At 39.6% G+C, this 13,961-nt stretch overlaps 1 long non-coding RNA gene across 2 annotated transcripts in view; it reads right to left on the reverse strand.

Annotated features, from left to right (window-relative positions):
- LOC104005317 (uncharacterized) overlaps positions 1 to 13,939 on the reverse strand; it is a 28,663-nt gene extending 14,724 nt beyond the window's left edge. The window contains exons 1-5 of one of the 2 annotated variants that reach the window (XR_010150184.1): positions 13,818 to 13,939; positions 11,896 to 11,965; positions 11,656 to 11,787; positions 10,459 to 10,504; positions 2,304 to 3,483 (exon numbers count right to left, since the gene is read on the reverse strand). This is a non-coding gene — a long non-coding RNA (uncharacterized LOC104005317). Of the gene's footprint in view, positions 1 to 2,303; positions 3,484 to 10,458; positions 10,505 to 11,655; positions 11,788 to 11,895; positions 11,966 to 13,817 lie in introns of those variants that run through there. The other variant, XR_010150183.1, reaches the window with a different exon arrangement.
- Between the last annotated feature and the right edge of the window lie 22 nt (positions 13,940 to 13,961).

A 13,961-nucleotide genomic window follows, 5' to 3' on the forward strand; every position in this document is an offset into this window, starting at 1 on the left:
GTCTTGTTGGTAAAATGGAGAACAGAGATTCATGCCAGGCTTTTATCCTTCCAAATTCTTCATTTTATTTTATCTTATTTTTATTTTTATTATTTTTTTATTTTTTTGAGACAGAGTCTCACTCTGTTGCCCAGGCTGGAGTGCAGTGGTGCGGTCTTGGCTCACTGCAAGCTCTGCCTCCTGGGTTCACGCCATTCTCCTGCCTCAGCCTCCTGAGTAGCTGGGACTATAGGCGCCCGCCACCACGCCCAGCTAATTTCTTGTATATTTAGTAGAGACAGGGTTTCACTGTGTTAGCCAGGATAGTCTCCATCTCCTGACCTCGTGATCTGCCCGCCTCATCCTCCCAAAGTGCTGGGATTACAGGCGTGAGCCACCACGCCCGGCCTATTTTATTTTTTTACAACAGAACTCTAATTTCCACTTCCCAGCTTCTAATGCACATATAAGCAGTGGTGTACAAAGTAGTGGGGCCGTGGGGAGAGTAAAACCATCAGCTCTTGGGAGCAGGCAACCCAAGATGCCTTATGTGGGAGAAAATTTAAAAACAATAGTAAAACAGACTAAAAATAGATCTGCTTTTCAATGATAATCATCATGTGATATCAATTCTAAACAATGTCAGCAATAAAATATTCCTTCTTGCTGAGGTGAACTGTTCCCCACTCCTTGGTAACCAGTACATATAGGAAGCCCCCAAGTTAATTTGCAAGATTTTTCCAAAGAGAAGTTTGTTTAGAACTTGTAATAAAAGTGCCATAAACAGTCTTATTTTCCTAGAGTAGACCATAAAGAAGCCATTTAATACATGATGTACTAAGTACCTATCTTTTAACATTGTTTCTAAGAATAAATAAATTCCAATTTTCATTTTGGAAGCACATCTCTCCCAATTTTGGCAGTGTGAGAAGGGGCTGTTTATCTTCTAGTAGCATCAGACCCTCTGGTAATATGACAGAACCTCCTGGGAGAGCTCCTTGGGCAGCAGAGGCTCTCTTGGCAAGATGGCTGTTGCAGATGAGGAGAAAGATGGGTCTTGGTAATTTATACAGTAGAAGAGGAAAGGGCACCTCTTTAAACTGGCAAGAGAAAGTAACTATTTAGGTTAATAGGTTTAGAGAGTTTGAGATCTTGAAACATTACTTTGCACCACCACCAAATTATATGTTGAATTCATTCATAAATAGGGAAACTTGGCTGGGCACGGTGGCTCACGCCTGTAATCCCAGCACTTTGGGAGGATCGAAATTATTAAAAGACTACTGACTAGATCAATGAAACAGAATAGAAAGCCCAGAAATAGACCCACTCAAATATAGTCAACTAATCTTTGACAAAGGAGCAAGGGCAATACAATGGAGCAAAGATAGTTCAACAAATGGTGCTGAAACAACTGTCCATCCACATGCAAAATAAAAAATAAATGTAGACACAAATTTTACATCTTTCATAAAAACTAACTCAAAATGTATCACAGATCTAAATGTAAAATGAAAAGCTATAAAAGTTCCAGTAGAAAACAGGGAAAAATCTAGGTGACCTTGGGTTTGGTGATGTCTTTTTGGATACAATACTTAAAGCACAATCCATAAGAGAAAACACTGATAGTTGGACTTCCTTATAATGAAAACTTCTGCTTTGTGAAATTCACTGTTAAGAGAATAAAAAAGGCTGAGCATGGTGGCTCACGTCTGTACCAGCACTTTGGGGGGCTGAGGTGGGAGGATTGCCTGGGCCCAGTTCAAGACCAGCCTGGGCAACAAAGTGAGACCTAGTCATAGAGACAGAGAGAGATAGAGATAGAGAGAGAGAAGACAAGTTACAGATTAGAAAAAAAATTTGCAAAACATATGTCTGACAAAGGCCTGATATCCAAAATGATTAAAGAACTCTTAAAAGCTAAGCAGTGAGAAAACAAACAGCCCAATTAACAAATAAACCAAAGATCTAAGCAGACACCTCACCAAAGAAAATATTCACATGGAAATAAGCATATAAAAAGACACTCAACATTATACATCATCAGGGAATTACAAAATGAAACGATGAGTTATTATCACACACCTATTAGAATGGCCCAAATCCAAAACATTCACAACACCAAATGTTGGTAAGGATGTAGAGCAACAGAGTCTTTCATTTAGTGATGGTGAGAATGCAAAATGGTATAGCCATTTTGGAAGATAGTTTGAGTTTTTTAGAAAACTAAACATACTTTTACCATTCAATCCAGCAGTTGCACTTTTTGGTATTTACCCAGACAACCTAAAAACTTATGTTCAAACAAAAGCCTGCACACAAATGCTTATAACAGCTTTATTCATAATTGCTGAAAACTTGGAGGCAACCAAGATATCCTCCAATAAGTGAAAGAATACATTAGCTCTGATTCATAAATTCAATGGAATATTATTCAGCAATAAAAAAATGAGCTGTAATGCCAAAAAGGTATGAAGGAAACTTAAATGCATATTGCTAAGTGAAAGAAGCCAATCTGAAAAGGCTGGTTACTACCTAATTCTATCTGCGTGACATCCTGGAGAAAGTAAACTATGGAGACAGTGAAAAGATCAGAGGTCTCCAGGGGAGCAATGACTAGGTGGAACACAGGGGATATTTAGTGTAGTGAAACTATTCAGTATGATACTGTAATGGTGGATTCATGGCAGTACACATTTGTCAAAATCCATAGAATGTAAATATTAGATGGTGCAAAAGTAATTGCGGTCTTTGCCATTTTTTAATGGCACCAACCTAATACAAACAGTGAGCCCTAATGTAAATCCCCCTGCCTCAACCTCCCAAAATGCTGGGATTACAGGAGTGAGCCACTGCTTCCAGCTTTCCTAGTTCCTTTTTATAGATGGAGTTTCACTCTGTCACCCAGGCTAGAGTGCAGTGGCACGATCTCAGCTCACTGCTACCTCCACCCCCCAGGCCCACCTCAGCCTCCCGAGTAGCTGGGACCACAGACGTATGCCACCATGCCCAACTAATTTTTTAATTTTTTTGGTAGAGACATGATTTCACAATGTTGCCTAGGGTGGTCTTGAACTCCTGAGCTCAAGCAATCTGCCCGCCTCAGCATCCCAAAGTGCTGGGATTACAGGAGCCACTGCGCCTGGCTTACAAGCTCTTTTTGAGGATTTTCTTTTTCTTTCTGTTTTTGGTCTATGCCTAGTGGCATTTCTGAGTTGCTGGCTTCTTCAGCTCCAATTCTGCAATATATGACGCAAAAAGAATACCCAAGGTATCACTACCGTTTTGTTCCTTGAGTCCTGAGGTCCCTAGGTGGTCTGCTTTCTCCTCTCTATCTTTCAGAGTCTTCTTCAGTTTGTTTTATAAATAATGTCCAGGGTCTTTAGTTGTACTTATCAGGAGGAATACAGAAATTCCTATTTATTCCATCTTCTCACAAGCATTTTATGAACTTCCCTATTTCACTAAGGAGTTCTTCAGTAAGAATGCTGATGGTATCAGCTCCTAGTTGTGTATGAAAAGATACAGAAAGAAAGAGACAAGAGTTAAAAATGGCCAGTAGTCAAACCAAATATAAAGGGAGTATTAAGGGCCCAGGACTTCTTATGTTGGAAAATAAAACTTTCTATCTCCAGTCTCTCCAATTAAAATATAGCCTGGTAGCCACAGATAAGATCAAGGGTATAAATACAAGATCCTTCATACAGGTCTTTGAAAGAACTAAAGTATAACTATTAGACCTTATCAGCAGGGCAGAGGGGTTTTGGAATTTTAGGGTCATGGTCTCACAGAAACCTTTTCCCAAAGTAAAAATCTCTATATACAGAAGTATGCTTTATTATTATTATTTAAGAGATGGGATCTCACTATGTTGCCCAAGCTGGAATGCAGCGGCTATTCACAGGTGCAATCCTGTTACTGATCAGCACCGGAGTTGTGACCTGCTGTTTCTGACCTGGATTGGTTTACCCCTCCGTAGGCAACCTGGTGGTCCTCTGCTCCTTGGAGGTTACCATATTGATGCTGAAGTTAGTGCAGACACAAAATTGACATAGCACATTACAGTCCAGAACTCTTGAACTCAAGTGATCCTCCTGCCTCAGCATCCAGAGCAGCTGGGACTATAGGCACACACCACCATGTCTGGTGAGAGGCATGTCTTAAAAACAATTATGGAGGCTGGGCACAGTGGCTCATGCCTGTAATCCCAGCACATTGGGAGGCTAAGGTGGGAGGGTCACTTGAGCCCAGGAGTTTGAGACCAGCCCGGGCAACAGAGGGAGACTCTGTCTCTACAAAAAAATTTAAAAAATTTAGCTGAGCGTGGTGCATGCCTGTGGTCCTAGCTATTTGGGAGGCTGAGGTGGGAGGATTGCTTGAGCCTCACAGGTCAAAGCTGCAGTAAGCCATGATTGTGCCACTGCACTCCAGCCTTGGCAAAAAAGTGAGACCCTGTCTCAAAAAAAACCCCCAAAACCAAAAAAACAATTATGATTGTGAGCTTTGGAGCATGACATAGACTATAATCAAATACATAGCACACACAATTTTTAAGTAAATTTTATAGGTAAAAAAGCTATTAGCATGCCCTTAAAAGGACTGAGAGTATTCGAATATGCAAAAAGACCTCTGGATCCCTAATTTGCCATTGGCAGAAAGCAGGTTAAGAAAGTTAGTCAGCTGCCAACATGAGCTACTTAAGATGTATCCAAAGGACGATGGAGAAGAAAAGGTGTCTCATAATATATTGCTCAGAATCTAGAGCCAAAACTCACAGGACACAATGGAATACAGAGCCACTCCCAGAGACCTAAGCTGGGCCCCAATCAAGGAATATTCCCTTTCCCAGGAATAGAGGGATCTGATAACATGTGTCTAGAGGAATTTCAAAACTGCTCGGAACCAAGGACTGAAGTGTGCTAACTTTTCTCTTTCTGAATGGAAGTATTTATGTGATTTTCCACTCCTTATTTCACCACTAAATATTGAGTGTATGAGGGACAGGTAACCTTTTTCACTTTATAGATTTGCATATCAGGAGGTGCTGCCACATTGGTACCTGATACAGAACATGAAATTCTGAAGTATGAAACCATGACTGGACGAGAATTAGGGTGTCTTGCGGTAGAAGTGAATGTATTTCTATGTGAGTGTACGGGAAAAGACATTTATTTTCTCATCAATCACCAGATTCATGGCTGAGGCCCCTATAACAAAAGAAAGATCAATAGGAGAAAAACATACAAATTTCTTTAATATAAGTCTAACGTGACACAGGAGCTTTCAGAAATGTAGACTCAAATAAACAGGGAAGTTTGTATAATTTTATGCTATGTTTGATGAAGAAGTGGATAGCTGAGAAGTATGGAGAAAGGTGATGTGACCTAACAGTAATAAACTGGGGGGAACTTAGCAAGGCTTGTTTGTTCAGATCCTTCTCTGTGACCCTGTGCCTTCAGAGATAAGGATGTTCCTTTCCTCCGAAAATAGGAAAGGAACCTCTGACAAGAGAGTCATATGATCTTCTTCAGGGGAAGGTCAGGAAATTAAGTTTTATGGTTGCTCCAGGAAAGAAAAATGAGGGGGAAGATGAGAGTGACCTTCCTGCTTCTGCTGTTTTCTCAAATGCCATGATATCATATTTTGGAGTAGGAAGAGGGATCATAAGGAGGGATGTGAATAATTGTGGCCAGAGAGTGGACTGTGGTAGATTCTAAAAATGGCTACAATTCTTCAACCCTTTCTATATCCATGTCCTATGCAATGTGACTTTGCAGTTTCTCCCATTAAGAGGCGGAATCTATTTCTTCACTCCGTGAATTGAGCTGGCCTTATTTCTTGCTCTGGTTAATAGAATGCAGCAGCTGGATAACATGCAAGTTCTAAGTCTTGGCTTCACTGTTGCTCATTCTCCTAGGCACTGCCATCATGAAAATAAGCCCAGACTACTCTTCTGGATAATAAGTGATACGTAGTCTAGTTACCTTTGTTGCCTTAGCTAATAGCTAGCCAGTCACCAGACTTGCAAGTGAAGCTATAATAAATAAGCCAGCCCCTAGCCATTCTGTCAGCTGAATAAAGGGATTAGCCAAGATCAGTTGATACTGGGCCAGATCAGCAGAACTGCCCAGCTGACTAATAGGTTCATGAGCAATGATAAATACTATTGTTTTATGCCACTGAATTTGAGATTGGTTTGTTAAATATACAGCATTATTGTGACAATAGATAACAGACATATATGGAGTACTGAAGTAGCGGTCCAACTGGCTTCCCTTGACTGCATTTCTGCCTCCTTCAGTTTCTTCTCCATACTGCTGTAACAGTGATCTTTCTAAAGTGCAGATCTGATAATGAGTTTCCCTATTTAAAATTATTCAGTGGCTCCCCAGGTTTTTCAAGATAAAGGTTATGTTTAGTCTCATACAATCATTTTTTTAACCTTTAAGCTCTGTTGGACTTGACAATAATCTAGTCTTAGCTAAGTCTACCTTCTTTCTTTCTTTTTTTTTTTTTTTTGACAGTCTCTCTCTTGTCGCCCAGACTGGAGTGCAATGGCGTGATCTCAGCTCACTGCAACCTCTGCCTCCTGGGTTCAAGCGATTCTCCTGCCTCAGCCTCCCAAGTAGCTGGGATTACAGGAGCGCACCACCACACCCGGCTAATTTTTTTGTGTGTATTTTTAGTAGAGACATGGGGTTTCACAATGTCGGTCAGGCTGGTCTCGAACTCCTGACCTCGTGATCCTCCTGACCTCGTGATCCACCCACCTCGGCCTCCCAAAGTGCTGGGATTACAGGCGTGAGCCACTGTGAATGGCCGTACCTTATTTCTTTTTATTCACCTTGTGCTTAAATTCAAAGTTCTCTGAATTCTGATGGGTCTAGAGTGAGCTTGGGTATGGTTGTTTTAAAATATGTCTACAAGAGTTTGGTACTCTTCCCCTCAAAAGGTAGAGCCTCTTCAAAAGGTAGAGGCTAATTCTTCTCCCCTTGAGTGGACTTAATGACCAGGTTTTAATTAGTTCCTCTTCTCCCCATCCCTATGTAATCACTAATCTAACTTCTGAATTTATAGATACGCAATTTTTAGAGCACTTATATAAATGGACTCATAAAATATGTAGTCTTTTGCGACTAGCTTCCTTCACTTAGCATGTTTTCATAGTTCATCCATGTTGTAGCTTGGATCAGTATTTAATTACTTAAAAAAAATAGAGGCAGTGTCTCACTATGTTGCCCAGGCTGGTCTTGAACTCCTGGGCTCAAGCAATCCTCCTGCCTCAGCCTCCCAAAGTGTTGGTATTATAGGCATGAGCCACTGTGCCCGGACTAATTCCTTTCTGTTATTATTGATTAATATTTTATTATTCAATAATATCAATATATTGTATGAATATATGACATTTTTTATTCATTTATCAGTTAATACACATTTGTGTTGTTTTTACTTTTTGGCTATTATAAATAGTACTGTTATAAACATTTATGAACAAGTTGCTGTGTGGTTGTATGTTTTCATTTCTGTTGAATATATACCAAAGAGTAGAATTGCTGGGTCACATGATAAATCTACATTTAACATTTTGAAAACTATCAAACTGCTTTCTAAAGCCACTACACCATTCTTATGAGCAATGCATGAATACCCAACTTTTGTTGACATTTTTTATTATCTGTCTTTTTACTATGACCATCCTGGTAGCTATAACGTGGTATCTCTTATGGTTTTCATTTGCATTTCCCTAGTGGCTAATAGTGTTGAGTATCTTCTCATGTGCTTATTGTTTATTTGTATATCTTCTGTGAAATGTCTATTCAGATCCTTTACCCATTTAAAAAATTGGGTTGTCTTTTTATTACTGAGTAGTAAGAGTGGTTTTTATACTTTGGATATAAATCCTTCAACCAATGGTATAGTTTGGATGTTTGTCCCCTCCAAATCTCATGTTGAGATGTGTTCCCCGATGCTGGAGGGGGGACCTAATGGAAGGTGTTTGGGTCATGGGGGCAAATCTCTAGCCAATAGCTTGGTGCCCTCCCTATGGTAATCAGTGGTTGTAGGCTCACATGAGATCTTGTTGTTAAAAAGAGCCTAGCACCTCTTCCCTTCTCTCTTGCTACCTCTCTTGCCACCTCTCTTGCCATGTGACATGCCAGCTCCTTTTCTCTTCTGCCATGGGTAAAATCTTCCTGAGGCCTCACCAAAAGCAGATGATGGTGCCATGCTTCTTTTATAGCCTGCAGAACTGTGAGCCAAATAAACCTCCTCCTTTGTTTATAAATTACTCAATCTCTGGTACTCCTTTACAGCAATATAAAATGGACTAACACAACCAATATGTTATTTCCAAACATTTTCTCTCATTCTGTGGGCTGTCTTTTCATTTTCTATTGGTGTTCTTTGAAGCACTAAACTTTTTCTAATTAGATAAAAGTGCGATTTGCCTCTTTTTTTTTTTTTTTTTTAATCTTGTGCTTTTGGTGCGATATATGAGAAGGCTTTGGCTAAGCTAAAGTCATGAAGGTTTACTTCTATTTTTTTCTTCTAAAAATTTTATAGTTTTAGCTCATATATTTAGTTCTACACCCCCTTTTGAGTTTTGAATGCTTAAAGAAGGGATCCAACTCCTTTTTTTGCATGTGTCTATCCATTTGACCCTGTACCACTTGTTAAAAGGCTTTTTTTCCCCATTGAATTATCTTGGCACTTTTGTTGAAAAACATTTGACCGTAAATTTAGGGTCTATTTCTAGACTCTCGATCCTATTTTACTGTTTTACATGCCTATCCTCATACCAATATGCACTGTCTTGATTATTGTAGCTCTGTAGTAAGTACTGAAATGGGGAAATGTGAGCCCTCCAACTTTGATCATTTTTTTCAAGATTGTTTTGGCTATTCTGGGTCCCTTGCATTTCCATACACATCTTAGGATCAGCTTAAACATTTTTGCAAAAGAGGCAGCTGGAATTGTGATACAAATGGCATTGAATCTGTAGATCAATTTGAAAAGAATTGTCATCTTAACAATAAGTCTTCTGATCCATGAATATGGGAGATCTTTCCATTTCCTCCCATTTAATATGGGAGGTCTTTTCAAATTTCTTTGAATAATGTTTTGTAGCTTTCACTATATAATTTTGCATTTCTTTAAATTTATTCCTAAGTACCTTTTGATGCTAATGTAAATGGAATTGTTGTATTTTTATTGCTAGCATATACAAACATGACTGTTGTATTGATTTTGCATCCTGCTGAACCTGTGTATTATTTATAATAATTTTTTAGTGGATTCCTTAGGATTTTCTATATTCAAGATCATGTCATCTGCATGGCTTTACTTCTTCCTTCCCAATCTACACAGCTTTTATTTCTTTTTCTTGCCTAATTGCCTTGGGTAGAACTTCCAGGATGATATTGATTAGAAGTAGTAAGAGTAAACATCTTTATTTTTTTCCTATTCTTAGGGGGAAAACACTCAGTCATTTATCGTTAAGTATGTTAGTTGGGTTTTTCATAATGCCCTTTATTAGGCTGAGGAAGTTCCCTTCAACTCTTAGTTTGTTGAGTGTTTTTAATCATGAGTGTTAGATTTTGTCAAATGCTTTTTCTGTGCCCATTAAGATGATTATGTCATTTTTGTTTTTTATTATATTGATATGGTATATAATGTTAATAGATTTTCAGAGATTAAAAACCAACTTTGCATTCCTGGGATAATCCCACATTTTTATGGTGTATAATTCTTTTCATATGTTGCTGGATTTGGCTTGTGTATTAGTCCATTCTTGCACTGCTATAAATAAATACACAAGACTGGGTAATTTATAAAGGAAAGAGGTTTAATTGACTCATAGTTCTGCATGGCTGCAGAGGGCTCAGGAAACTTATAATCATGGCAGAAGGGGAAGCAGCCACCTGCTTCACAAGGCAGCAGAAGTGAGAGAAGTGTGTGAAGGAAGAACTGTCAAACACTTATAAAACCATCAGATCTCGTGAGAACTCACTCACTATCACAAGAACACCATGGGGGAAACCGCCCCTGTGATCCAATCACCTCCTTCCCTTGACATGTGGGGATTACAATTTGAGATGAGATTTAGGTGAGGACACAGAGCCAAACCATATCAGCTTGTTAATATTTTGTTAAGGATTTGCTGTATTTTGAATTGATTCAATTTTTTCTACCCTTTAACATTGAGTAAAGTACAATATATGCAAGTATTTTTAGCTAATTATTGCATTTGAGGATTCATTGAGTGGTAAAGATAATCTATAAGGTCTTGACATGTAGTGATTTGCATTTTGAGGAAGTAGGTGTCTAATAAATTATATACCACAGGAACAGGGTACATGGTGTTGCTTAGCTGGTGAAACTAGCCAAAGAATAAGCTTTCAAATCCCCAAATGGCTCTATTCTCTAATTTTTATTTTATCAAGCACTTTGGGGGCCAAATTACATGCTAGAGTGACATACCTCATATGAAGCCTGTTCCTCTCAAGGCCCAGTTTTGGCAAACAAGCTTATTAAAACACAAAAAAATACGTATTCAAAACCAAGAATAATTTTTTAAAACTAAAACTTTTCAATCTCTTAAAGAACATCAAATGGGATCCAATTAAAATCTCACAGAACTTCTCAAAATCATTTCCCCACTCCTCTCCCTCTCAACTGCTCACAGAAAGCCACATTTAAGGGCTTTTGCTGCTCGCCCACCCCCGCCCCCCCCCCCCGCTTTTTTTTTTTTTTTTTTAAAGACAGACTCTTAGGAAACGGTGTTGCCCAGGATAGAGTGCAGTGGTGCAATTTCGGCTCACTGCAACCTCCGCCTCCCGGGTTCAAGTGATTCTCCTGCCTCAGCCTCCCGAGTAGCTGGGATTACAGGTGCCCACCACCATGTCTGGCTAATTTTTGTATTTTTAGTAGAGACAGGGTTTCACCATGTTGGCCAGGCTGGTCTCGAACTCCTGACCTCAAGTGATCCACCTGCCTCGGCCTCCCAAAGTGCTGAGATTACAGGTGTGAGCCACTGTGCCCGGTCTTTTTTGTCTTGTCTATTTTTTCCCCCATCTCCTGCCTTCCTGTATCCACCCATTTCACCTTTCAGTAGAGAAGCTGCACATTTGTGGCCCCTAGGCCAAATATGGCCTATGTGTGCATTTAATTTAATATGGTGTTTTACAAGCAAATTTAATTAGTTGTCAACATTTACAAGTTGGCAAATGAAACATAAAAATCTGTATCTGATTTGTGTCGAGAAATCTCTTAACAAGTTTGAAGGTTTGGCAAAATGTTGCCTTCATTTTACAACTGGCTAGCAGTGAATAGTGACTGCCTTCTTCAAATACGACATCTCTCTAGTTTGCCAGTGTTTACATTCCCTATTGTTTATTTGTGGCCAATTTTACTATTTATAATATAGACCTGGTCCCTGTAGATATTGGAGTTTGTGCCTTTTAATGCTGTCCTTTCCATTGTAAATTAGCCTTTCTCAGATTCCTTCCAATTTTGCAACTTTTCTATTATATTGAATAGCATTAAAAAGGTCTGAGAGCTCAGCAGGATCCCTTGAGAACTCTCAAGAGTTCAGAGGTGAGCTATAGCCTTTTGGACACTATAAGCATTAATATAATCCCTGTGCAGAACCTATCAGTTAGAGAAGAGAAAACTCACACAACTGATTAGAGTAACTTTGTATATGTAAGTCCTCTTTCCGGGATGGAAAACCAGCTCTGAGAAAAGGGAGAATGCTTGGCCATCTGTGCCAGTGTTGTTAGAAAAGTAGTGATTTACAAAATCGGTCTCCTAGAAGACAGAGGGGATGGAGACAGAAAACAGGTATTACAGTAATATCAAGGGGACCTGTGAGAAGGAATTGCAACGGCAATGACTTGCCATAAATGACATACATACCTCAGCTAATCAATTGAGAGCTGTTACTTTCTCTGGAGGTGTCTCCTACAGGGCTGTACAAATCCCTTGACTGTAAGGAAACATTTGTGCTTACTTTAGTCTGTTTCTTTACTCTACTCTTTAAATTCTTACTTGTATTTCTCAAAGACCTTAATTATCTTAGCGATACTGAGACAACTTTGTGGCATTTAATATTTGCTACAATTTTCCTTCTAAAACACATTCTCCACTCTCTTCAATAAGAATAGATTTCATTAAGGCAGGGCATGGTGGCTCCTGCCTGTAATCCCAGCACTTTGGGAGGCTGAGGCGGGTAGATCACCTGAAGTAAGGAGTTCGCAACCAGCATGGTCAACATGGAGAAACCCTGTCTCTATTAAAAAAATACAAAAATTAGCCGGGCGTGGTGGCACACGCCTGTGATCTCAGCTACTAGGGAGGCTGAGGCAAGTGAATCGCTTGAATCTGGGGGGCAGAGATTGCAGTGAGCTGAGATTGTGCCACTGCACTCCAGCCTGGGTGACAAAGCAAGATCTTGTCTTAAAAAAATAAACTTAAAAATAAAAATAGATTTCATTATAAGGTCAAGCTAAAAACAAGACCACAAATCAAAAGCTGCATTTGCAATTCATGTACATGTTTGGACTTTTAGATAACATTTCAGCAATCCTCTATCTAACAATGGAAAGTAACATGTTTGCAATTGGCAAAACAGAGTGACGTCAGGTTGCCTAAATGTCATTATATACTAATTATTGTATAACTAACCTCTACTTGTTTTTAACCAGTTATTTTAGAAAGCGGCAGATTTCCTTAGTAATTAATTGAATAATTTTTGATTGATAACAATATTTTGATGTCAGATGGAATGCAACAATTTAGACCAGAGTAGGTTAGCATACTAAGTCACCAAGTCTATACATATATATAAATCATATTTTATCATTTGCTCATTTATGTTCCTACTCCAAGCCATTTGTTATTATTTGCATATGTAGACCAAAGAAAACAGTATGTGTGCTTAAATACACATATATAAACTCCGAACAATTATATATAAAGTGCTTAGATTTCTGGCCTATAGTAAACCCTCAACAAATGTTGGCTGTAGTTTTTTGTAATTTTCATTAATTATTCTCTTTACAGTGCTTTGTCTCACAAGTACTTGGATCTCATCCTCGCTCGCACACATTTCCCTGTTTTGTTTGTTTTTGGTTTATTTTTTGAGACAGGGTCTGCTTCTGTTGCCCAGGCTGGAGTGCAGTGGTGGGATCACAACTCATTGCAGCATACAACTCCTGGGCTCAAGCGATCCAATCTCCCACCTCAGCCCTCCCAGTAGCTTGGACTATAGGCATGCACCACCACGCCCGGCTAATTAAAAAAAAAAATTTAGTAGAGACAAGGCCTCCCTATGTTGCCCAGGCTGGTTTCAAACTGCTGGACTCAAGTGATCCTCCGCCTCGGCCTCCCACAGTGCTGGGAGTACAGGCCTGAGCATACATTTCGCCAAATCTTATTCCTACTCAACTGGCCACAGATAGTTGCTGGACACACATGACTTTCCTACACTGTTCAGTTTTTGAAAACCTCCAAATAGCAAAACACCAAGTAATGCGTAATGCCTCGCCCCGTTTTTTTCCTGTCCTAGATCATGTACCCTGTTCCCAAACAGAGATGAATTAGCTTCATATCTAACCACAAATTCTCCATGAGCACAGAGATCTTCGTATATCTATAATAATTGTACTCAGGAAACTCAAGGTATGAGGAGAGAGATTCCCTTCCTTCGGGGCTTGTAGGAGACTTCCCACGGAATCGTCTTTGGGAATGTCTCCCTTTTAAGCCCTGAAAGACCAGATAAACCTCAGGTGAACCTACAGAAACAGGGAGCTTCGTATACTCAAAAGTCTATACATTACGTATTATTGAACGGCGACCTGCGGCCGCCCCTGCTGCTGCGCATGCTCCATAACTGCCGCTTGCTATAGCTGGGAGTACTGTGTTATCTCTTTGCTCTTCGCCGGCTCTTCCCCAGACTTCTGTTCGAACTTCCCGGCCGCGGC

Source organism: Pan troglodytes, chromosome 13 (genome assembly GCF_028858775.2).
Source record: "Pan troglodytes isolate AG18354 chromosome 13, NHGRI_mPanTro3-v2.0_pri, whole genome shotgun sequence".
In the NCBI taxonomy this organism is placed as follows: Eukaryota; Metazoa; Chordata; class Mammalia; order Primates; family Hominidae; genus Pan; species Pan troglodytes.